General features: G+C 58.6%; 22 non-coding genes and 1 pseudogene across 22 annotated transcripts; all 23 read left to right on the forward strand.

Moving 5' to 3' along the window:
- The first annotated feature begins 2,202 nt into the window (after positions 1-2,202).
- LOC138291995 (U1 spliceosomal RNA) lies at positions 2,203-2,340 on the forward strand (annotated as a pseudogene).
- A 510-nt stretch (positions 2,341-2,850) lies between these two features.
- On the forward strand, positions 2,851-3,014 carry LOC138293287 (U1 spliceosomal RNA). Its single transcript, XR_011202952.1, has one exon. It is a non-coding gene; the product is annotated as a U1 spliceosomal RNA (small nuclear RNA).
- Positions 3,015-3,869: 855 nt separating this feature from the next.
- On the forward strand, positions 3,870-4,033 carry LOC138293303 (U1 spliceosomal RNA). Its single transcript, XR_011202956.1, has one exon. It is a non-coding gene; the product is annotated as a U1 spliceosomal RNA (small nuclear RNA).
- Positions 4,034-4,543: 510 nt separating this feature from the next.
- Positions 4,544-4,707, forward strand: LOC138293308 (U1 spliceosomal RNA). Its single transcript, XR_011202961.1, has one exon. It is a non-coding gene; the product is annotated as a U1 spliceosomal RNA (small nuclear RNA).
- An 855-nt stretch (positions 4,708-5,562) lies between these two features.
- Positions 5,563-5,726, forward strand: LOC138293313 (U1 spliceosomal RNA). Its single transcript, XR_011202962.1, has one exon. It is a non-coding gene; the product is annotated as a U1 spliceosomal RNA (small nuclear RNA).
- A 510-nt stretch (positions 5,727-6,236) lies between these two features.
- Positions 6,237-6,400, forward strand: LOC138293317 (U1 spliceosomal RNA). The gene has a single exon (XR_011202964.1). It is a non-coding gene; the product is annotated as a U1 spliceosomal RNA (small nuclear RNA).
- Positions 6,401-7,255: 855 nt separating this feature from the next.
- Positions 7,256-7,419, forward strand: LOC138293325 (U1 spliceosomal RNA). The gene has a single exon (XR_011202965.1). It is a non-coding gene; the product is annotated as a U1 spliceosomal RNA (small nuclear RNA).
- A 510-nt stretch (positions 7,420-7,929) lies between these two features.
- LOC138293333 (U1 spliceosomal RNA) lies at positions 7,930-8,093 on the forward strand. The gene has a single exon (XR_011202967.1). It is a non-coding gene; the product is annotated as a U1 spliceosomal RNA (small nuclear RNA).
- Positions 8,094-8,603: 510 nt separating this feature from the next.
- LOC138293336 (U1 spliceosomal RNA) lies at positions 8,604-8,767 on the forward strand. The gene has a single exon (XR_011202972.1). It is a non-coding gene; the product is annotated as a U1 spliceosomal RNA (small nuclear RNA).
- An 855-nt stretch (positions 8,768-9,622) lies between these two features.
- On the forward strand, positions 9,623-9,786 carry LOC138293341 (U1 spliceosomal RNA). The gene has a single exon (XR_011202973.1). It is a non-coding gene; the product is annotated as a U1 spliceosomal RNA (small nuclear RNA).
- An 855-nt stretch (positions 9,787-10,641) lies between these two features.
- Positions 10,642-10,805, forward strand: LOC138293345 (U1 spliceosomal RNA). Its single transcript, XR_011202974.1, has one exon. It is a non-coding gene; the product is annotated as a U1 spliceosomal RNA (small nuclear RNA).
- A 510-nt stretch (positions 10,806-11,315) lies between these two features.
- LOC138293350 (U1 spliceosomal RNA) lies at positions 11,316-11,479 on the forward strand. The gene has a single exon (XR_011202976.1). It is a non-coding gene; the product is annotated as a U1 spliceosomal RNA (small nuclear RNA).
- Positions 11,480-11,989: 510 nt separating this feature from the next.
- LOC138293356 (U1 spliceosomal RNA) lies at positions 11,990-12,153 on the forward strand. Its single transcript, XR_011202977.1, has one exon. It is a non-coding gene; the product is annotated as a U1 spliceosomal RNA (small nuclear RNA).
- A 510-nt stretch (positions 12,154-12,663) lies between these two features.
- On the forward strand, positions 12,664-12,827 carry LOC138293359 (U1 spliceosomal RNA). The gene has a single exon (XR_011202978.1). It is a non-coding gene; the product is annotated as a U1 spliceosomal RNA (small nuclear RNA).
- An 855-nt stretch (positions 12,828-13,682) lies between these two features.
- On the forward strand, positions 13,683-13,846 carry LOC138293361 (U1 spliceosomal RNA). Its single transcript, XR_011202979.1, has one exon. It is a non-coding gene; the product is annotated as a U1 spliceosomal RNA (small nuclear RNA).
- Positions 13,847-14,356: 510 nt separating this feature from the next.
- Positions 14,357-14,520, forward strand: LOC138293364 (U1 spliceosomal RNA). Its single transcript, XR_011202981.1, has one exon. It is a non-coding gene; the product is annotated as a U1 spliceosomal RNA (small nuclear RNA).
- A 510-nt stretch (positions 14,521-15,030) lies between these two features.
- LOC138293371 (U1 spliceosomal RNA) lies at positions 15,031-15,194 on the forward strand. Its single transcript, XR_011202983.1, has one exon. It is a non-coding gene; the product is annotated as a U1 spliceosomal RNA (small nuclear RNA).
- An 855-nt stretch (positions 15,195-16,049) lies between these two features.
- LOC138293382 (U1 spliceosomal RNA) lies at positions 16,050-16,213 on the forward strand. Its single transcript, XR_011202986.1, has one exon. It is a non-coding gene; the product is annotated as a U1 spliceosomal RNA (small nuclear RNA).
- Positions 16,214-17,068: 855 nt separating this feature from the next.
- On the forward strand, positions 17,069-17,232 carry LOC138293386 (U1 spliceosomal RNA). The gene has a single exon (XR_011202988.1). It is a non-coding gene; the product is annotated as a U1 spliceosomal RNA (small nuclear RNA).
- Positions 17,233-17,742: 510 nt separating this feature from the next.
- On the forward strand, positions 17,743-17,906 carry LOC138293389 (U1 spliceosomal RNA). Its single transcript, XR_011202989.1, has one exon. It is a non-coding gene; the product is annotated as a U1 spliceosomal RNA (small nuclear RNA).
- Positions 17,907-18,416: 510 nt separating this feature from the next.
- Positions 18,417-18,580, forward strand: LOC138293393 (U1 spliceosomal RNA). Its single transcript, XR_011202990.1, has one exon. It is a non-coding gene; the product is annotated as a U1 spliceosomal RNA (small nuclear RNA).
- An 843-nt stretch (positions 18,581-19,423) lies between these two features.
- Positions 19,424-19,587, forward strand: LOC138293398 (U1 spliceosomal RNA). Its single transcript, XR_011202991.1, has one exon. It is a non-coding gene; the product is annotated as a U1 spliceosomal RNA (small nuclear RNA).
- Positions 19,588-20,097: 510 nt separating this feature from the next.
- On the forward strand, positions 20,098-20,261 carry LOC138293403 (U1 spliceosomal RNA). The gene has a single exon (XR_011202992.1). It is a non-coding gene; the product is annotated as a U1 spliceosomal RNA (small nuclear RNA).
- Positions 20,262-21,603: the final 1,342 nt, after the last annotated feature.

Here is a 21,603-nt window from a genome sequence, read left to right on the forward strand (position 1 = left end):
CACTTCACTGTGGGACCTAGTGGGAGCAGACCTTCTGGAGCTGTATGAGGAGATGGAGCAGGAGGGAGTCATGCCCCACACATTAAGGGAAGGAACGATCGCACTCCTGTATAAACATAAGGGGGAGAGATGTGACCTCAAGAACTGGCGTCCCATCTCTCTCCTGAATGTGGACTACAAGATCCTGGCAAAGACAATGGTGAATAGACTCAAGAGCGCTATGGGAGAGTTAGTTCACCCAGACCAGACCTGTGGGGTACCAGGACGCAGAGTGGCGGACAGCCTAGCACTGATCAGGGACACGATCCAATACATCACAGACCGGAATATTCACGCTGCGCTGGTCTGTCTCGATCAGGAAAAGGCCTTCGACCGCGTCTCCCATGAGTTCATGGAGAGGGTACTGCAGGGTTTTGGGCTGGGGGAGCGCTTCTGCAATTATGTTAGAATAATGTATACAGACATTTTCAGTTCAGTCATGGTAAATGGTTGGAAAACAGACCCCTTTCCTATCAGGTCTGGGGTAAGACAAGGCTGCCCGCTCTCGCCCTCTTTGTTTGTTTTGGTTATAGAGCTACTCGCGGAGTACATCAGGAAGAACCCGAACATCAGAGGGATCCCGACACCAGGAGACGCAAAGAAAGAAGTCAAGTGTTCGCTGTACATGGACGACGTCACCCTCTTCTGCACAGATGGGAAATCGGTCCAGTCCCTGCTGGAGGCATGCAAGGACTTTGGCAAAGCATCAGGAGCAAAGATCAACGTGGACAAATCACAGGCAAAGCCTTTTGGCCGCTGGGACCTATGTAACGAGCCTCTCCCTTTCCCCGTTGAGGCAGGACTGGTAAAGATCCTCGGTATCTGGTTTGGGGGACCAGGAGCGGCGGCGAAAAGCTGGAACGAACGCCTGGCCAAAGTCAAGCAGAAACTGGGCTTTTGGAGCTTGAGACACCTGAGCATTGAAGGAAAGGCTCTGGTGCTCAGGAACGACGCACTGCCCGTGCTGCAGTATGTGACACAGGCCTGGCCACTCCTGGCCAACGTAGCACGGGCTGTGAACAGCATGGTTTTCCACTTTGTTTGGCACTCAAAGATGGACAGGGTGAAAAGGACAGTCATGCACAAGGAGCATCGCAAGGGAGGGAAGGCAGTCCCTGACATCCCGACAATCCTCAGAGCCTTCTTTGTGTGTGGCTGCGTCCGAATAACCCTGACGAACGAGAACAAGGATCACTCAGCTTACAGGGTCTTCCGCTTCTTCCTGCTCCCAGTATGGAGAAGACTGGGATGGGATAAGTGGGAGAATGCAACAATGTTCAACTGGGACCTCCCCTGGTACTACAAGGAGATTGAGAAGTTTGTGGTGGAATTTGGGCTGAACTGTGTCACACCAAGCCTATGGAAGCCCAGGACAATCCACAGACTAATCAGGTCCAGGGACACCACAGAACCAGTGAGCGACCTGCCACCTGCTACAGCAACAAGGGTGTGGGAAAATGTATCCTCCCCATCCCTAACCAACAGGCACAAAGACATTGCATGGATGGCCGTGAAAGGGGGACTGCCAGTCCGGTCATTCATGCACAGCAGGGGCCTGTGCCCACACAGAGAATGCCCAAGGGGTTGCCCTGCAGAGGAAACTACATACCATCTGTTCTGGGCCTGCCCCTTTGCCCAGAGACTGCGGGGAGCCTTAAAACAAGAAATGGAAGACCACATCCCATACCCAAACATCACTCACCACTCTGTGCTGTATGGGCTGTTTCCAAAGACACACTCAGTGGAGGCTATCCAAGGATGCTGGAGAATCCTCTGCTGCATAAAGGACATCCTCTTGTATGCCAGGACCCGACTGGTGACCAACGGGGAGGTGGTGAGCAGGGAAGCGTGCCGCCGAATGGTACTCAACCTGCTGAGAGACTACACAGACAAGGACAACAAGGAGGGTGAGAAGGAGGAAGAACTGTAAACCCTAACCCCTCCTTCCCACTGAACTCCCCACACTGCCCCAAGAAACCAAACCCCCCTTTACTACTTATTTCATATGTAAACTGACTGTGTTGTTAAAATGTGATTTGAAACAAAGTTGAACTGGACTGCCCTTCCTAAGGGAAGAGGTACCACTCTTTAAAAACCTATGTATCGCCTACTTAAAGCACTTAATAAAGGTTTTTGAAACTTAAAAAAAAAAAAAAAAAAAAAAAAAAAAAAAGGTGGTTCTCCCAGGGTGAGGCTCATCCATTGCACTTCGGATGTGCTGACCCCTGCGATGTCCCCAAATGCGGGATACTCGACTGCATAATTTCTGGTAGTGGGGGACTGCGTTCGCGCTTTCCCCTGATCTCTGGTATCAAGAAAGGCAACAAGAAAAACCACTCTGGAGCACCCTTAGCTGTCTCTCCAGCTTCCTTCTGGGTGCTGCAGTAGGCTGGAAATGGGGCTGGGCAAGGGGAAGAGGCATGCAAATTCAGGAGCCTGGGGAATGCTGGGAAAGGGCCTCAAAAGCTGCTTCTGGGCCTTCGTTCCACCTGGCGAGCCCACCTGTCAGCATGCTGTACTCTACCCTTGCCCAAATTCTCAGCAATGGAGAGGATCCTGAAAGCAAGGCCCTGATTGGCTCTGCTGGATGGCGTGGTCATGTAAATTTCACTGGCCGGCCGGCCGAGGCTTCTGGGAAGCAGCTTTGGGTAGGCAACGGCTTTGCCCAAAGGGTCTGCGGGGCCTTGGCTGGTCACTTTGCGCCCCCACGCCCATGCTCTGCCCCGCCTCAGGCCTTGCCTCTGTGGATGCCACCCTCGCTCTGCAGGGAGATGCCAAGCGGGCCCCCCTTGCCCTGTCCCCTTCCAACTCATACTTACCTGGCAGGGGAGACACCATGATCACGAAGGTGGTTCTCCCAGGGTGAGGCTCATCCATTGCACTTCGGATGTGCTGACCCCTGCGATGTCCCCAAATGCGGGATACTCGACTGCATAATTTCTGGTAGTGGGGGACTGCGTTCGCGCTTTCCCCTGATCTCTGGTATCAAGAAAGGCAACAAGAAAAACCACTCTGGAGCACCCTTAGCTGTCTCTCCAGCTTCCTTCTGGGTGCTGCAGCAGGCTGGAAATGGGGCTGGGCAAGGGGAAGAGGCATGCAAATTCAGGAGCCTGGGGAGTGCTGGGATAGCTGCCGCCTCCCACTCAGGGGACCTATCCAGAGAGAGGAAAGTAGGCCCTGGCTAGGTGACAGGTCTGTCCCTCTCAGCTAAGCCCCTGGGCTTGTGGACCGGCTGTCAGCCTGTAGTCCTCACCCTTGCCTTCTGGGGCCAAGACTATGGCTGAGGCCACCAGGCCTGGGCCCGGCGAGGGCTCTGCCCGGCGAGGGTTCTGCCGCGTTTGGGAGCGTTCGGGAAGGCGTGAGGGGCTCAGGGCGCGAAACACTGCTCCCCGGCAGGCCTTTTCCCTGGCTTTGGCCAACAAAAGCACTGCCTAGCCCTAGAGTAGGGCTTAGTGGCAGTTCTGTAGGCTCAGAAGCCTCCAACTCTGCTTCTGGGCCTTCTTTCCACCTGGCGAGCCCACCTGTCAGCATGCTGTACTCTACCCTTGCCCAAATTCTCAGCAATGGAGAGGATCCTGAAAGCAAGGCCCTGATTGGCTCTGCTGGATGGCGTGGTCATGTAAATTTCACTGGCCGGCCGGCCGAGGCTTCTGGGAAGCAGCTTTGGGTAGGCAACGGCTTTGCCCAAAGGGTCTGCGGGGCCTTGGCTGGTCACTTTGCGCCCCCACGCCCATGCTCTGCCCCGCCTCAGGCCTTGCCTCTGTGGATGCCACCCTCGCTCTGCAGGGAGATGCCAAGCGGGCCCCCCTTGCCCTGTCCCCTTCCAACTCATACTTACCTGGCAGGGGAGACACCATGATCACGAAGGTGGTTCTCCCAGGGTGAGGCTCATCCATTGCACTTCGGATGTGCTGACCCCTGCGATGTCCCCAAATGCGGGATACTCGACTGCATAATTTCTGGTAGTGGGGGACTGCGTTCGCGCTTTCCCCTGATCTCTGGTATCAAGAAAGGCAACAAGAAAAACCACTCTGGAGCACCCTTAGCTGTCTCTCCAGCTTCCTTCTGGGTGCTGCAGTAGGCTGGAAATGGGGCTGGGCAAGGGGAAGAGGCATGCAAATTCAGGAGCCTGGGGAATGCTGGGAAAGGGCCTCAAAAGCTGCTTCTGGGCCTTCGTTCCACCTGGCGAGCCCACCTGTCAGCATGCTGTACTCTACCCTTGCCCAAATTCTCAGCAATGGAGAGGATCCTGAAAGCAAGGCCCTGATTGGCTCTGCTGGATGGCGTGGTCATGTAAATTTCACTGGCCGGCCGGCCGAGGCTTCTGGGAAGCAGCTTTGGGTAGGCAACGGCTTTGCCCAAAGGGTCTGCGGGGCCTTGGCTGGTCACTTTGCGCCCCCACGCCCATGCTCTGCCCCGCCTCAGGCCTTGCCTCTGTGGATGCCACCCTCGCTCTGCAGGGAGATGCCAAGCGGGCCCCCCTTGCCCTGTCCCCTTCCAACTCATACTTACCTGGCAGGGGAGACACCATGATCACGAAGGTGGTTCTCCCAGGGTGAGGCTCATCCATTGCACTTCGGATGTGCTGACCCCTGCGATGTCCCCAAATGCGGGATACTCGACTGCATAATTTCTGGTAGTGGGGGACTGCGTTCGCGCTTTCCCCTGATCTCTGGTATCAAGAAAGGCAACAAGAAAAACCACTCTGGAGCACCCTTAGCTGTCTCTCCAGCTTCCTTCTGGGTGCTGCAGCAGGCTGGAAATGGGGCTGGGCAAGGGGAAGAGGCATGCAAATTCAGGAGCCTGGGGAGTGCTGGGATAGCTGCCGCCTCCCACTCAGGGGACCTATCCAGAGAGAGGAAAGTAGGCCCTGGCTAGGTGACAGGTCTGTCCCTCTCAGCTAAGCCCCTGGGCTTGTGGACCGGCTGTCAGCCTGTAGTCCTCACCCTTGCCTTCTGGGGCCAAGACTATGGCTGAGGCCACCAGGCCTGGGCCCGGCGAGGGCTCTGCCCGGCGAGGGTTCTGCCGCGTTTGGGAGCGTTCGGGAAGGCGTGAGGGGCTCAGGGCGCGAAACACTGCTCCCCGGCAGGCCTTTTCCCTGGCTTTGGCCAACAAAAGCACTGCCTAGCCCTAGAGTAGGGCTTAGTGGCAGTTCTGTAGGCTCAGAAGCCTCCAACTCTGCTTCTGGGCCTTCTTTCCACCTGGCGAGCCCACCTGTCAGCATGCTGTACTCTACCCTTGCCCAAATTCTCAGCAATGGAGAGGATCCTGAAAGCAAGGCCCTGATTGGCTCTGCTGGATGGCGTGGTCATGTAAATTTCACTGGCCGGCCGGCCGAGGCTTCTGGGAAGCAGCTTTGGGTAGGCAACGGCTTTGCCCAAAGGGTCTGCGGGGCCTTGGCTGGTCACTTTGCGCCCCCACGCCCATGCTCTGCCCCGCCTCAGGCCTTGCCTCTGTGGATGCCACCCTCGCTCTGCAGGGAGATGCCAAGCGGGCCCCCCTTGCCCTGTCCCCTTCCAACTCATACTTACCTGGCAGGGGAGACACCATGATCACGAAGGTGGTTCTCCCAGGGTGAGGCTCATCCATTGCACTTCGGATGTGCTGACCCCTGCGATGTCCCCAAATGCGGGATACTCGACTGCATAATTTCTGGTAGTGGGGGACTGCGTTCGCGCTTTCCCCTGATCTCTGGTATCAAGAAAGGCAACAAGAAAAACCACTCTGGAGCACCCTTAGCTGTCTCTCCAGCTTCCTTCTGGGTGCTGCAGTAGGCTGGAAATGGGGCTGGGCAAGGGGAAGAGGCATGCAAATTCAGGAGCCTGGGGAATGCTGGGAAAGGGCCTCAAAAGCTGCTTCTGGGCCTTCGTTCCACCTGGCGAGCCCACCTGTCAGCATGCTGTACTCTACCCTTGCCCAAATTCTCAGCAATGGAGAGGATCCTGAAAGCAAGGCCCTGATTGGCTCTGCTGGATGGCGTGGTCATGTAAATTTCACTGGCCGGCCGGCCGAGGCTTCTGGGAAGCAGCTTTGGGTAGGCAACGGCTTTGCCCAAAGGGTCTGCGGGGCCTTGGCTGGTCACTTTGCGCCCCCACGCCCATGCTCTGCCCCGCCTCAGGCCTTGCCTCTGTGGATGCCACCCTCGCTCTGCAGGGAGATGCCAAGCGGGCCCCCCTTGCCCTGTCCCCTTCCAACTCATACTTACCTGGCAGGGGAGACACCATGATCACGAAGGTGGTTCTCCCAGGGTGAGGCTCATCCATTGCACTTCGGATGTGCTGACCCCTGCGATGTCCCCAAATGCGGGATACTCGACTGCATAATTTCTGGTAGTGGGGGACTGCGTTCGCGCTTTCCCCTGATCTCTGGTATCAAGAAAGGCAACAAGAAAAACCACTCTGGAGCACCCTTAGCTGTCTCTCCAGCTTCCTTCTGGGTGCTGCAGTAGGCTGGAAATGGGGCTGGGCAAGGGGAAGAGGCATGCAAATTCAGGAGCCTGGGGAGTGCTGGGATAGCTGCCGCCTCCCACTCAGGGGACCTATCCAGAGAGAGGAAAGTAGGCCCTGGCTAGGTGACAGGTCTGTCCCTCTCAGCTAAGCCCCTGGGCTTGTGGACCGGCTGTCAGCCTGTAGTCCTCACCCTTGCCTTCTGGGGCCAAGACTATGGCTGAGGCCACCAGGCCTGGGCCCGGCGAGGGCTCTGCCCGGCGAGGGTTCTGCCGCGTTTGGGAGCGTTCGGGAAGGCGTGAGGGGCTCAGGGCGCGAAACACTGCTCCCCGGCAGGCCTTTTCCCTGGCTTTGGCCAACAAAAGCACTGCCTAGCCCTAGAGTAGGGCTTAGTGGCAGTTCTGTAGGCTCAGAAGCCTCCAACTCTGCTTCTGGGCCTTCTTTCCACCTGGCGAGCCCACCTGTCAGCATGCTGTACTCTACCCTTGCCCAAATTCTCAGCAATGGAGAGGATCCTGAAAGCAAGGCCCTGATTGGCTCTGCTGGATGGCGTGGTCATGTAAATTTCACTGGCCGGCCGGCCGAGGCTTCTGGGAAGCAGCTTTGGGTAGGCAACGGCTTTGCCCAAAGGGTCTGCGGGGCCTTGGCTGGTCACTTTGCGCCCCCACGCCCATGCTCTGCCCCGCCTCAGGCCTTGCCTCTGTGGATGCCACCCTCGCTCTGCAGGGAGATGCCAAGCGGGCCCCCCTTGCCCTGTCCCCTTCCAACTCATACTTACCTGGCAGGGGAGACACCATGATCACGAAGGTGGTTCTCCCAGGGTGAGGCTCATCCATTGCACTTCGGATGTGCTGACCCCTGCGATGTCCCCAAATGCGGGATACTCGACTGCATAATTTCTGGTAGTGGGGGACTGCGTTCGCGCTTTCCCCTGATCTCTGGTATCAAGAAAGGCAACAAGAAAAACCACTCTGGAGCACCCTTAGCTGTCTCTCCAGCTTCCTTCTGGGTGCTGCAGTAGGCTGGAAATGGGGCTGGGCAAGGGGAAGAGGCATGCAAATTCAGGAGCCTGGGGAATGCTGGGAAAGGGCCTCAAAAGCTGCTTCTGGGCCTTCGTTCCACCTGGCGAGCCCACCTGTCAGCATGCTGTACTCTACCCTTGCCCAAATTCTCAGCAATGGAGAGGATCCTGAAAGCAAGGCCCTGATTGGCTCTGCTGGATGGCGTGGTCATGTAAATTTCACTGGCCGGCCGGCCGAGGCTTCTGGGAAGCAGCTTTGGGTAGGCAACGGCTTTGCCCAAAGGGTCTGCGGGGCCTTGGCTGGTCACTTTGCGCCCCCACGCCCATGCTCTGCCCCGCCTCAGGCCTTGCCTCTGTGGATGCCACCCTCGCTCTGCAGGGAGATGCCAAGCGGGCCCCCCTTGCCCTGTCCCCTTCCAACTCATACTTACCTGGCAGGGGAGACACCATGATCACGAAGGTGGTTCTCCCAGGGTGAGGCTCATCCATTGCACTTCGGATGTGCTGACCCCTGCGATGTCCCCAAATGCGGGATACTCGACTGCATAATTTCTGGTAGTGGGGGACTGCGTTCGCGCTTTCCCCTGATCTCTGGTATCAAGAAAGGCAACAAGAAAAACCACTCTGGAGCACCCTTAGCTGTCTCTCCAGCTTCCTTCTGGGTGCTGCAGTAGGCTGGAAATGGGGCTGGGCAAGGGGAAGAGGCATGCAAATTCAGGAGCCTGGGGAATGCTGGGAAAGGGCCTCAAAAGCTGCTTCTGGGCCTTCGTTCCACCTGGCGAGCCCACCTGTCAGCATGCTGTACTCTACCCTTGCCCAAATTCTCAGCAATGGAGAGGATCCTGAAAGCAAGGCCCTGATTGGCTCTGCTGGATGGCGTGGTCATGTAAATTTCACTGGCCGGCCGGCCGAGGCTTCTGGGAAGCAGCTTTGGGTAGGCAACGGCTTTGCCCAAAGGGTCTGCGGGGCCTTGGCTGGTCACTTTGCGCCCCCACGCCCATGCTCTGCCCCGCCTCAGGCCTTGCCTCTGTGGATGCCACCCTCGCTCTGCAGGGAGATGCCAAGCGGGCCCCCCTTGCCCTGTCCCCTTCCAACTCATACTTACCTGGCAGGGGAGACACCATGATCACGAAGGTGGTTCTCCCAGGGTGAGGCTCATCCATTGCACTTCGGATGTGCTGACCCCTGCGATGTCCCCAAATGCGGGATACTCGACTGCATAATTTCTGGTAGTGGGGGACTGCGTTCGCGCTTTCCCCTGATCTCTGGTATCAAGAAAGGCAACAAGAAAAACCACTCTGGAGCACCCTTAGCTGTCTCTCCAGCTTCCTTCTGGGTGCTGCAGCAGGCTGGAAATGGGGCTGGGCAAGGGGAAGAGGCATGCAAATTCAGGAGCCTGGGGAGTGCTGGGATAGCTGCCGCCTCCCACTCAGGGGACCTATCCAGAGAGAGGAAAGTAGGCCCTGGCTAGGTGACAGGTCTGTCCCTCTCAGCTAAGCCCCTGGGCTTGTGGACCGGCTGTCAGCCTGTAGTCCTCACCCTTGCCTTCTGGGGCCAAGACTATGGCTGAGGCCACCAGGCCTGGGCCCGGCGAGGGCTCTGCCCGGCGAGGGTTCTGCCGCGTTTGGGAGCGTTCGGGAAGGCGTGAGGGGCTCAGGGCGCGAAACACTGCTCCCCGGCAGGCCTTTTCCCTGGCTTTGGCCAACAAAAGCACTGCCTAGCCCTAGAGTAGGGCTTAGTGGCAGTTCTGTAGGCTCAGAAGCCTCCAACTCTGCTTCTGGGCCTTCTTTCCACCTGGCGAGCCCACCTGTCAGCATGCTGTACTCTACCCTTGCCCAAATTCTCAGCAATGGAGAGGATCCTGAAAGCAAGGCCCTGATTGGCTCTGCTGGATGGCGTGGTCATGTAAATTTCACTGGCCGGCCGGCCGAGGCTTCTGGGAAGCAGCTTTGGGTAGGCAACGGCTTTGCCCAAAGGGTCTGCGGGGCCTTGGCTGGTCACTTTGCGCCCCCACGCCCATGCTCTGCCCCGCCTCAGGCCTTGCCTCTGTGGATGCCACCCTCGCTCTGCAGGGAGATGCCAAGCGGGCCCCCCTTGCCCTGTCCCCTTCCAACTCATACTTACCTGGCAGGGGAGACACCATGATCACGAAGGTGGTTCTCCCAGGGTGAGGCTCATCCATTGCACTTCGGATGTGCTGACCCCTGCGATGTCCCCAAATGCGGGATACTCGACTGCATAATTTCTGGTAGTGGGGGACTGCGTTCGCGCTTTCCCCTGATCTCTGGTATCAAGAAAGGCAACAAGAAAAACCACTCTGGAGCACCCTTAGCTGTCTCTCCAGCTTCCTTCTGGGTGCTGCAGTAGGCTGGAAATGGGGCTGGGCAAGGGGAAGAGGCATGCAAATTCAGGAGCCTGGGGAGTGCTGGGATAGCTGCCGCCTCCCACTCAGGGGACCTATCCAGAGAGAGGAAAGTAGGCCCTGGCTAGGTGACAGGTCTGTCCCTCTCAGCTAAGCCCCTGGGCTTGTGGACCGGCTGTCAGCCTGTAGTCCTCACCCTTGCCTTCTGGGGCCAAGACTATGGCTGAGGCCACCAGGCCTGGGCCCGGCGAGGGCTCTGCCCGGCGAGGGTTCTGCCGCGTTTGGGAGCGTTCGGGAAGGCGTGAGGGGCTCAGGGCGCGAAACACTGCTCCCCGGCAGGCCTTTTCCCTGGCTTTGGCCAACAAAAGCACTGCCTAGCCCTAGAGTAGGGCTTAGTGGCAGTTCTGTAGGCTCAGAAGCCTCCAACTCTGCTTCTGGGCCTTCTTTCCACCTGGCGAGCCCACCTGTCAGCATGCTGTACTCTACCCTTGCCCAAATTCTCAGCAATGGAGAGGATCCTGAAAGCAAGGCCCTGATTGGCTCTGCTGGATGGCGTGGTCATGTAAATTTCACTGGCCGGCCGGCCGAGGCTTCTGGGAAGCAGCTTTGGGTAGGCAACGGCTTTGCCCAAAGGGTCTGCGGGGCCTTGGCTGGTCACTTTGCGCCCCCACGCCCATGCTCTGCCCCGCCTCAGGCCTTGCCTCTGTGGATGCCACCCTCGCTCTGCAGGGAGATGCCAAGCGGGCCCCCCTTGCCCTGTCCCCTTCCAACTCATACTTACCTGGCAGGGGAGACACCATGATCACGAAGGTGGTTCTCCCAGGGTGAGGCTCATCCATTGCACTTCGGATGTGCTGACCCCTGCGATGTCCCCAAATGCGGGATACTCGACTGCATAATTTCTGGTAGTGGGGGACTGCGTTCGCGCTTTCCCCTGATCTCTGGTATCAAGAAAGGCAACAAGAAAAACCACTCTGGAGCACCCTTAGCTGTCTCTCCAGCTTCCTTCTGGGTGCTGCAGTAGGCTGGAAATGGGGCTGGGCAAGGGGAAGAGGCATGCAAATTCAGGAGCCTGGGGAATGCTGGGAAAGGGCCTCAAAAGCTGCTTCTGGGCCTTCGTTCCACCTGGCGAGCCCACCTGTCAGCATGCTGTACTCTACCCTTGCCCAAATTCTCAGCAATGGAGAGGATCCTGAAAGCAAGGCCCTGATTGGCTCTGCTGGATGGCGTGGTCATGTAAATTTCACTGGCCGGCCGGCCGAGGCTTCTGGGAAGCAGCTTTGGGTAGGCAACGGCTTTGCCCAAAGGGTCTGCGGGGCCTTGGCTGGTCACTTTGCGCCCCCACGCCCATGCTCTGCCCCGCCTCAGGCCTTGCCTCTGTGGATGCCACCCTCGCTCTGCAGGGAGATGCCAAGCGGGCCCCCCTTGCCCTGTCCCCTTCCAACTCATACTTACCTGGCAGGGGAGACACCATGATCACGAAGGTGGTTCTCCCAGGGTGAGGCTCATCCATTGCACTTCGGATGTGCTGACCCCTGCGATGTCCCCAAATGCGGGATACTCGACTGCATAATTTCTGGTAGTGGGGGACTGCGTTCGCGCTTTCCCCTGATCTCTGGTATCAAGAAAGGCAACAAGAAAAACCACTCTGGAGCACCCTTAGCTGTCTCTCCAGCTTCCTTCTGGGTGCTGCAGTAGGCTGGAAATGGGGCTGGGCAAGGGGAAGAGGCATGCAAATTCAGGAGCCTGGGGAATGCTGGGAAAGGGCCTCAAAAGCTGCTTCTGGGCCTTCTTTCCACCTGGCGAGCCCACCTGTCAGCATGCTGTACTCTACCCTTGCCCAAATTCTCAGCAATGGAGAGGATCCTGAAAGCAAGGCCCTGATTGGCTCTGCTGGATGGCGTGGTCATGTAAATTTCACTGGCCGGCCGGCCGAGGCTTCTGGGAAGCAGCTTTGGGTAGGCAACGGCTTTGCCCAAAGGGTCTGCGGGGCCTTGGCTGGTCACTTTGCGCCCCCACGCCCATGCTCTGCCCCGCCTCAGGCCTTGCCTCTGTGGATGCCACCCTCGCTCTGCAGGGAGATGCCAAGCGGGCCCCCCTTGCCCTGTCCCCTTCCAACTCATACTTACCTGGCAGGGGAGACACCATGATCACGAAGGTGGTTCTCCCAGGGTGAGGCTCATCCATTGCACTTCGGATGTGCTGACCCCTGCGATGTCCCCAAATGCGGGATACTCGACTGCATAATTTCTGGTAGTGGGGGACTGCGTTCGCGCTTTCCCCTGATCTCTGGTATCAAGAAAGGCAACAAGAAAAACCACTCTGGAGCACCCTTAGCTGTCTCTCCAGCTTCCTTCTGGGTGCTGCAGTAGGCTGGAAATGGGGCTGGGCAAGGGGAAGAGGCATGCAAATTCAGGAGCCTGGGGAATGCTGGGAAAGGGCCTCAAAAGCTGCTTCTGGGCCTTCGTTCCACCTGGCGAGCCCACCTGTCAGCATGCTGTACTCTACCCTTGCCCAAATTCTCAGCAATGGAGAGGATCCTGAAAGCAAGGCCCTGATTGGCTCTGCTGGATGGCGTGGTCATGTAAATTTCACTGGCCGGCCGGCCGAGGCTTCTGGGAAGCAGCTTTGGGTAGGCAACGGCTTTGCCCAAAGGGTCTGCGGGGCCTTGGCTGGTCACTTTGCGCCCCCACGCCCATGCTCTGCCCCGCCTCAGGCCTTGCCTCTGTGGATGCCACCCTCGCTCTGCAGGGAGATGCCAAGCGGGCCCCCCTTGCCCTGTCCCCTTCCAACTCATACTTACCTGGCAGGGGAGACACCATGATCACGAAGGTGGTTCTCCCAGGGTGAGGCTCATCCATTGCACTTCGGATGTGCTGACCCCTGCGATGTCCCCAAATGCGGGATACTCGACTGCATAATTTCTGGTAGTGGGGGACTGCGTTCGCGCTTTCCCCTGATCTCTGGTATCAAGAAAGGCAACAAGAAAAACCACTCTGGAGCACCCTTAGCTGTCTCTCCAGCTTCCTTCTGGGTGCTGCAGCAGGCTGGAAATGGGGCTGGGCAAGGGGAAGAGGCATGCAAATTCAGGAGCCTGGGGAGTGCTGGGATAGCTGCCGCCTCCCACTCAGGGGACCTATCCAGAGAGAGGAAAGTAGGCCCTGGCTAGGTGACAGGTCTGTCCCTCTCAGCTAAGCCCCTGGGCTTGTGGACCGGCTGTCAGCCTGTAGTCCTCACCCTTGCCTTCTGGGGCCAAGACTTTGGCTGAGGCCACCAGGCCTGGGCCCGGCGAGGGCTCTGCCCGGCGAGGGTTCTGCCGCGTTTGGGAGCGTTCGGGAAGGCGTGAGGGGCTCAGGGCGCGAAACACTGCTCCCCGGCAGGCCTTTTCCCTGGCTTTGGCCAACAAAAGCACTGCCTAGCCCTAGAGTAGGGCTTAGTGGCAGTTCTGTAGGCTCAGAAGCCTCCAACTCTGCTTCTGGGCCTTCTTTCCACCTGGCGAGCCCACCTGTCAGCATGCTGTACTCTACCCTTGCCCAAATTCTCAGCAATGGAGAGGATCCTGAAAGCAAGGCCCTGATTGGCTCTGCTGGATGGCGTGGTCATGTAAATTTCACTGGCCGGCCGGCCGAGGCTTCTGGGAAGCAGCTTTGGGTAGGCAACGGCTTTGCCCAAAGGGTCTGCGGGGCCTTGGCTGGTCACTTTGCGCCCCCACGCCCATGCTCTGCCCCGCCTCAGGCCTTGCCTCTGTGGATGCCACCCTCGCTCTGCAGGGAGATGCCAAGCGGGCCCCCCTTGCCCTGTCCCCTTCCAACTCATACTTACCTGGCAGGGGAGACACCATGATCACGAAGGTGGTTCTCCCAGGGTGAGGCTCATCCATTGCACTTCGGATGTGCTGACCCCTGCGATGTCCCCAAATGCGGGATACTCGACTGCATAATTTCTGGTAGTGGGGGACTGCGTTCGCGCTTTCCCCTGATCTCTGGTATCAAGAAAGGCAACAAGAAAAACCACTCTGGAGCACCCTTAGCTGTCTCTCCAGCTTCCTTCTGGGTGCTGCAGTAGGCTGGAAATGGGGCTGGGCAAGGGGAAGAGGCATGCAAATTCAGGAGCCTGGGGAATGCTGGGAAAGGGCCTCAAAAGCTGCTTCTGGGCCTTCGTTCCACCTGGCGAGCCCACCTGTCAGCATGCTGTACTCTACCCTTGCCCAAATTCTCAGCAATGGAGAGGATCCTGAAAGCAAGGCCCTGATTGGCTCTGCTGGATGGCGTGGTCATGTAAATTTCACTGGCCGGCCGGCCGAGGCTTCTGGGAAGCAGCTTTGGGTAGGCAACGGCTTTGCCCAAAGGGTCTGCGGGGCCTTGGCTGGTCACTTTGCGCCCCCACGCCCATGCTCTGCCCCGCCTCAGGCCTTGCCTCTGTGGATGCCACCCTCGCTCTGCAGGGAGATGCCAAGCGGGCCCCCCTTGCCCTGTCCCCTTCCAACTCATACTTACCTGGCAGGGGAGACACCATGATCACGAAGGTGGTTCTCCCAGGGTGAGGCTCATCCATTGCACTTCGGATGTGCTGACCCCTGCGATGTCCCCAAATGCGGGATACTCGACTGCATAATTTCTGGTAGTGGGGGACTGCGTTCGCGCTTTCCCCTGATCTCTGGTATCAAGAAAGGCAACAAGAAAAACCACTCTGGAGCACCCTTAGCTGTCTCTCCAGCTTCCTTCTGGGTGCTGCAGTAGGCTGGAAATGGGGCTGGGCAAGGGGAAGAGGCATGCAAATTCAGGAGCCTGGGGAATGCTGGGAAAGGGCCTCAAAAGCTGCTTCTGGGCCTTCGTTCCACCTGGCGAGCCCACCTGTCAGCATGCTGTACTCTACCCTTGCCCAAATTCTCAGCAATGGAGAGGATCCTGAAAGCAAGGCCCTGATTGGCTCTGCTGGATGGCGTGGTCATGTAAATTTCACTGGCCGGCCGGCCGAGGCTTCTGGGAAGCAGCTTTGGGTAGGCAACGGCTTTGCCCAAAGGGTCTGCGGGGCCTTGGCTGGTCACTTTGCGCCCCCACGCCCATGCTCTGCCCCGCCTCAGGCCTTGCCTCTGTGGATGCCACCCTCGCTCTGCAGGGAGATGCCAAGCGGGCCCCCCTTGCCCTGTCCCCTTCCAACTCATACTTACCTGGCAGGGGAGACACCATGATCACGAAGGTGGTTCTCCCAGGGTGAGGCTCATCCATTGCACTTCGGATGTGCTGACCCCTGCGATGTCCCCAAATGCGGGATACTCGACTGCATAATTTCTGGTAGTGGGGGACTGCGTTCGCGCTTTCCCCTGATCTCTGGTATCAAGAAAGGCAACAAGAAAAACCACTCTGGAGCACCCTTAGCTGTCTCTCCAGCTTCCTTCTGGGTGCTGCAGCAGGCTGGAAATGGGGCTGGGCAAGGGGAAGAGGCATGCAAATTCAGGAGCCTGGGGAGTGCTGGGATAGCTGCCGCCTCCCACTCAGGGGACCTATCCAGAGAGAGGAAAGTAGGCCCTGGCTAGGTGACAGGTCTGTCCCTCTCAGCTAAGCCCCTGGGCTTGTGGACCGGCTGTCAGCCTGTAGTCCTCACCCTTGCCTTCTGGGGCCAAGACTATGGCTGAGGCCACCAGGCCTGGGCCCGGCGAGGGCTCTGCCCGGCGAGGGTTCTGCCGCGTTTGGGAGCGTTCGGGAAGGCGTGAGGGGCTCAGGGCGCGAAACACTGCTCCCCGGCAGGCCTTTTCCCTGGCTTTGGCCAACAAAAGCACTGCCTAGCCCTAGAGTAGGGCTTAGTGGCAGTTCTGTAGGCTCAGAAGCCTCCAACTCTGCTTCTGGGCCTTCTTTCCACCTGGCGAGCCCACCTGTCAGCATGCTGTACTCTACCCTTGCCCAAATTCTCAGCAATGGAGAGGATCCTGAAAGCAAGGCCCTGATTGGCTCTGCTGGATGGCGTGGTCATGTAAATTTCACTGGCCGGCCGGCCGAGGCTTCTGGGAAGCAGCTTTGGGTAGGCAACGGCTTTGCCCAAAGGGTCTGCGGGGCCTTGGCTGGTCACTTTGCGCCCCCACGCCCATGCTCTGCCCCGCCTCAGGCCTTGCCTCTGTGGATGCCACCCTCGCTCTGCAGGGAGATGCCAAGCGGGCCCCCCTTGCCCTGTCCCCTTCCAACTCATACTTACCTGGCAGGGGAGACACCATGATCACGAAGGTGGTTCTCCCAGGGTGAGGCTCATCCATTGCACTTCGGATGTGCTGACCCCTGCGATGTCCCCAAATGCGGGATACTCGACTGCATAATTTCTGGTAGTGGGGGACTGCGTTCGCGCTTTCCCCTGATCTCTGGTATCAAGAAAGGCAACAAGAAAAACCACTCTGGAGCACCCTTAGCTGTCTCTCCAGCTTCCTTCTGGGTGCTGCAGTAGGCTGGAAATGGGGCTGGGCAAGGGGAAGAGGCATGCAAATTCAGGAGCCTGGGGAGTGCTGGGATAGCTGCCGCCTCCCACTCAGGGGACCTATCCAGAGAGAGGAAAGTAGGCCCTGGCTAGGTGACAGGTCTGTCCCTCTCAGCTAAGCCCCTGGGCTTGTGGACCGGCTGTCAGCCTGTAGTCCTCACCCTTGCCTTCTGGGGCCAAGACTATGGCTGAGGCCACCAGGCCTGGGCCCGGCGAGGGCTCTGCCCGGCGAGGGTTCTGCCGCGTTTGGGAGCGTTCGGGAAGGCGTGAGGGGCTCAGGGCGCGAAACACTGCTCCCCGGCAGGCCTTTTCCCTGGCTTTGGCCAACAAAAGCACTGCCTAGCCCTAGAGTAGGGCTTAGTGGCAGTTCTGTAGGCTCAGAAGCCTCCAACTCTGCTTCTGGGCCTTCTTTCCACCTGGCGAGCCCACCTGTCAGCATGCTGTACTCTACCCTTGCCCAAATTCTCAGCAATGGAGAGGATCCTGAAAGCAAGGCCCTGATTGGCTCTGCTGGATGGCGTGGTCATGTAAATTTCACTGGCCGGCCGGCCGAGGCTTCTGGGAAGCAGCTTTGGGTAGGCAACGGCTTTGCCCAAAGGGTCTGCGGGGCCTTGGCTGGTCACTTTGCGCCCCCACGCCCATGCTCTGCCCCGCCTCAGGCCTTGCCTCTGTGGATGCCACCCTCGCTCTGCAGGGAGATGCCAAGCGGGCCCCCCTTGCCCTGTCCCCTTCCAACTCATACTTACCTGGCAGGGGAGACACCATGATCACGAAGGTGGTTCTCCCAGGGTGAGGCTCATCCATTGCACTTCGGATGTGCTGACCCCTGCGATGTCCCCAAATGCGGGATACTCGACTGCATAATTTCTGGTAGTGGGGGACTGCGTTCGCGCTTTCCCCTGATCTCTGGTATCAAGAAAGGCAACAAGAAAAACCACTCTGGAGCACCCTTAGCTGTCTCTCCAGCTTCCTTCTGGGTGCTGCAGTAGGCTGGAAATGGGGCTGGGCAAGGGGAAGAGGCATGCAAATTCAGGAGCCTGGGGAATGCTGGGAAAGGGCCTCAAAAGCTGCTTCTGGGCCTTCGTTCCACCTGGCGAGCCCACCTGTCAGCATGCTGTACTCTACCCTTGCCCAAATTCTCAGCAATGGAGAGGATCCTGAAAGCAAGGCCCTGATTGGCTCTGCTGGATGGCGTGGTCATGTAAATTTCACTGGCCGGCCGGCCGAGGCTTCTGGGAAGCAGCTTTGGGTAGGCAACGGCTTTGCCCAAAGGGTCTGCGGGGCCTTGGCTGGTCACTTTGCGCCCCCACGCCCATGCTCTGCCCCGCCTCAGGCCTTGCCTCTGTGGATGCCACCCTCGCTCTGCAGGGAGATGCCAAGCGGGCCCCCCTTGCCCTGTCCCCTTCCAACTCATACTTACCTGGCAGGGGAGACACCATGATCACGAAGGTGGTTCTCCCAGGGTGAGGCTCATCCATTGCACTTCGGATGTGCTGACCCCTGCGATGTCCCCAAATGCGGGATACTCGACTGCATAATTTCTGGTAGTGGGGGACTGCGTTCGCGCTTTCCCCTGATCTCTGGTATCAAGAAAGGCAACAAGAAAAACCACTCTGGAGCACCCTTAGCTGTCTCTCCAGCTTCCTTCTGGGTGCTGCAGTAGGCTGGAAATGGGGCTGGGCAAGGGGAAGAGGCATGCAAATTCAGGAGCCTGGGGAATGCTGGGAAAGGGCCTCAAAAGCTGCTTCTGGGCCTTCTTTCCACCTGGCGAGCCCACCTGTCAGCATGCTGTACTCTACCCTTGCCCAAATTCTCAGCAATGGAGAGGATCCTGAAAGCAAGGCCCTGATTGGCTCTGCTGGATGGCGTGGTCATGTAAATTTCACTGGCCGGCCGGCCGAGGCTTCTGGGAAGCAGCTTTGGGTAGGCAACGGCTTTGCCCAAAGGGTCTGCGGGGCCTTGGCTGGTCACTTTGCGCCCCCACGCCCATGCTCTGCCCCGCCTCAGGCCTTGCCTCTGTGGATGCCACCCTCGCTCTGCAGGGAGATGCCAAGCGGGCCCCCCTTGCCCTGTCCCCTTCCAACTCATACTTACCTGGCAGGGGAGACACCATGATCACGAAGGTGGTTCTCCCAGGGTGAGGCTCATCCATTGCACTTCGGATGTGCTGACCCCTGCGATGTCCCCAAATGCGGGATACTCGACTGCATAATTTCTGGTAGTGGGGGACTGCGTTCGCGCTTTCCCCTGATCTCTGGTATCAAGAAAGGCAACAAGAAAAACCACTCTGGAGCACCCTTAGCTGTCTCTCCAGCTTCCTTCTGGGTGCTGCAGCGGGCTGGGCAAGGGGAAGAGGCATGCAAATTCAGGAGCCTGGGGAGTGCTGGGATAGCTGCCGCCTCCCACTCAGGGGACCTATCCAGAGAGAGGAAAGTAGGCCCTGGCTAGGTGACAGGTCTGTCCCTCTCAGCTAAGCCCCTGGGCTTGTGGACCGGCTGTCAGCCTGTAGTCCTCACCCTTGCCTTCTGGGGCCAAGACTATGGCTGAGGCCACCAGGCCTGGGCCCGGCGAGGGCTCTGCCCGGCGAGGGTTCTGCCGCGTTTGGGAGCGTTCGGGAAGGCGTGAGGGGCTCAGGGCGCGAAACACTGCTCCCCGGCAGGCCTTTTCCCTGGCTTTGGCCAACAAAAGCACTGCCTAGCCCTAGAGTAGGGCTTAGTGGCAGTTCTGTAGGCTCAGAAGCCTCCAACTCTGCTTCTGGGCCTTCTTTCCACCTGGCGAGCCCACCTGTCAGCATGCTGTACTCTACCCTTGCCCAAATTCTCAGCAATGGAGAGGATCCTGAAAGCAAGGCCCTGATTGGCTCTGCTGGATGGCGTGGTCATGTAAATTTCACTGGCCGGCCGGCCGAGGCTTCTGGGAAGCAGCTTTGGGTAGGCAACGGCTTTGCCCAAAGGGTCTGCGGGGCCTTGGCTGGTCACTTTGCGCCCCCACGCCCATGCTCTGCCCCGCCTCAGGCCTTGCCTCTGTGGATGCCACCCTCGCTCTGCAGGGAGATGCCAAGCGGGCCCCCCTTGCCCTGTCCCCTTCCAACTCATACTTACCTGGCAGGGGAGACACCATGATCACGAAGGTGGTTCTCCCAGGGTGAGGCTCATCCATTGCACTTCGGATGTGCTGACCCCTGCGATGTCCCCAAATGCGGGATACTCGACTGCATAATTTCTGGTAGTGGGGGACTGCGTTCGCGCTTTCCCCTGATCTCTGGTATCAAGAAAGGCAACAAGAAAAACCACTCTGGAGCACCCTTAGCTGTCTCTCCAGCTTCCTTCTGGGTGCTGCAGTAGGCTGGAAATGGGGCTGGGCAAGGGGAAGAGGCATGCAAATTCAGGAGCCTGGGGAATGCTGGGAAAGGGCCTCAAAAGCTGCTTCTGGGCCTTCGTTCCACCTGGCGAGCCCACCTGTCAGCATGCTGTACTCTACCCTTGCCCAAATTCTCAGCAATGGAGAGGATCCTGAAAGCAAGGCCCTGATTGGCTCTGCTGGATGGCGTGGTCATGTAAATTTCACTGGCCGGCCGGCCGAGGCTTCTGGGAAGCAGCTTTGGGTAGGCAACGGCTTTGCCCAAAGGGTCTGCGGGGCCTTGGCTGGTCACTTTGCGCCCCCACGCCCATGCTCTGCCCCGCCTCAGGCCTTGCCTCTGTGGATGCCACCCTCGCTCTGCAGGGAGATGCCAAGCGGGCCCCCCTTGCCCTGTCCCCTTCCAACTCATACTTACCTGGCAGGGGAGACACCATGATCACGAAGGTGGTTCTCCCAGGGTGAGGCTCATCCATTGCACTTCGGATGTGCTGACCCCTGCGATGTCCCCAAATGCGGGATACTCGACTGCATAATTTCTGGTAGTGGGGGACTGCGTTCGCGCTTTCCCCTGATCTCTGGTATCAAGAAAGGCAACAAGAAAAACCACTCTGGAGCACCCTTAGCTGTCTCTCCAGCTTCCTTCTGGGTGCTGCAGTAGGCTGGAAATGGGGCTGGGCAAGGGGAAGAGGCATGCAAATTCAGGAGCCTGGGGAATGCTGGGAAAGGGCCTCAAAAGCTGCTTCTGGGCCTTCTTTCCACCTGGCGAGCCCACCTGTCAGCATGCTGTACTCTACCCTTGCCCAAATTCTCAGCAATGGAGAGGATCCTGAAAGCAAGGCCCTGATTGGCTCTGCTGGATGGCGTGGTCATGTAAATTTCACTGGCCGGCCGGCCGAGGCTTCTGGGAAGCAGCTTTGGGTAGGCAACGGCTTTGCCCAAAGGGTCTGCGGGGCCTTGGCTGGTCACTTTGCGCCCCCACGCCCATGCTCTGCCCCGCCTCAGGCCTTGCCTCTGTGGATGCCACCCTCGCTCTGCAGGGAGATGCCAAGCGGGCCCCCCTTGCCCTGTCCCCTTCCAACTCATACTTACCTGGCAGGGGAGACACCACGATCACCCCGTGCCTGCAGTACCTTTAGTGTCCACTAGAGGTCACTGTTCTGCCAAAGAACTACCTGGTGCTATATGCACACAAGGGCACTTTTAAGTGCTATTACTGGAGCTGCATCCTGCTGAAGATACCTGCCTGCTGAAACCTGCCTGCCTGCCTGCCTGCTGTGGACCTTCACCTGCCTGCTGTGGACTTCGCCTGCCTGCTGGAACCGCCTGCTGTGGACTCTCACCTGCCTGCTGGAGCTGCTTGCCTGCTGGAGACCCTTCCTTGCCTGCTGGAGCTGCCTGGATACTGAGGCCTGCCTGCCTGCCTGCCTGCTGAGGGGAACCCCTGCCTGCCAAGCTTCCCTGCCTGCCTGAAGGGAACCACTGCCAGCCACCAGGAGCAGGCCTGAGGAGTACCTACCTGCTGCAGCTCCCTGAAGGACCCTTCCCAAGGCACGCCGCAACAGCAAGGACAGGATGAGCAGACCGCTGAACCCCTGGTTCCACAACACGGTGAAGATGCAGAGGAAGGTGGAATCGGATGGCTCCACACCAGAGCTGAGCAGAAAGACTTTCACAGAGTTGCTGGTGACCAAGATGGGGTTCACAGCAGCTGAGCTTTGGTGCATAATGTCAGATGCACCCAAAGGCACTTACCTGCTGACGTTCATGTCGGAATCAATCTGCAGGAGATACTGGCAGATGTGCTGGTCAAGACGGGACGAGAAACCCTTCGCCGACTTCCACCTGGAGTGCCAACTCGTGTTGGAGGTGAAGAGGATGACCGTGCACGTCTACAACCCGCATGTCAACATCCA

This window comes from Pleurodeles waltl, chromosome 1_1 (genome assembly GCF_031143425.1).
Source record: "Pleurodeles waltl isolate 20211129_DDA chromosome 1_1, aPleWal1.hap1.20221129, whole genome shotgun sequence".
Lineage (NCBI taxonomy): Eukaryota > Metazoa > Chordata > Amphibia > Caudata > Salamandridae > Pleurodeles > Pleurodeles waltl.